The following is a 1,044-nucleotide window of genomic DNA, read 5'->3' as shown; positions in this document are numbered from 1 at the left end:
ATATTAGAAAAAAAACAATGAACGCAATTCATCACCTAAAATTTTTAAAAGGACAAAAACCACGAGATTATATTGATTAATGCAGAAAAGGCATTTAAGAAAATCCAGCACACATTTCTGTTAAAAACACTACATAAAGCAGGAATTGAAGGAAAACTCAACATAATTAAGAGCATATATACAAAACCAACAGCCAACATCATTCTCACTGGAGCACCTGTGAACAGGAATCAAACAAGGATGCCCATTATTGCTGTTCCTATTCAACATTGTGTTGGAAGTCTTAGCCAGAGCTATAAGGCAAGAAAGGGAGATTAATTAAGGTATCCAAACTGGCAAAGAAGAAGTAAAATTCTATTTGCAGATGACATGATCCTCTACATAGAAAATCCCAAAGACTCAGCAAAAAACAAACAAAAACTGGAAATCATTGGAAAATTCAGCAAAGTGGCAGGGCACAAGATCAATAGACAAAAGTCAGTTGGATTCTTTTATATTAATGAAGAAAGCGCTAAAGAGGAAACAAGGAAAACAAGACCATTTATGATAGCCACCCAAAGGATGAAGTGTTGAGGAATAAATCTAACCAGAGAAACAAAAACCTATATAAAGAAAACTATAAAACACTACTACAAGAAACCTAAAGAGATTTACAAAAATGAAAGAATGCACATGCTCATGGATAGGAAGATGTACCATTGTGAAAATGTCAACACTACCCAAAACAATCTACAGGTGTAACACAGTCCCAATCCAGATTCCAACAAAATTCTTTGAAGAGATGTAAAAAACGCTCATGAATTTTATTTGGAAGGGAAAGTGATCTCTGACAAGCAAAACACTGCTTAAGAAAAAGAGCAAAGTGGAAGGCCTTGCAAGGCCAGACTTCAAGAATTATTACAGGTCTACAGTGGTCAAAACAGCCTGTTATTGGTACAATGAAAGATATAGATCAATGGAACAGAATTTAAGAACCCAGAGTAAATGCATCAGCATACAATCAACTGATATTTGACAAAGAGCCAAAATACATTCAATGGAGAA

The sequence above is a fragment of the Chrysochloris asiatica genome, unplaced genomic scaffold, assembly GCF_000296735.1.
Source record: "Chrysochloris asiatica unplaced genomic scaffold, ChrAsi1.0 scaffold00067, whole genome shotgun sequence".
In the NCBI taxonomy this organism is placed as follows: domain Eukaryota; kingdom Metazoa; phylum Chordata; class Mammalia; order Afrosoricida; family Chrysochloridae; genus Chrysochloris; species Chrysochloris asiatica.
Note: the sequence above shows the minus strand (reverse complement) of the source record.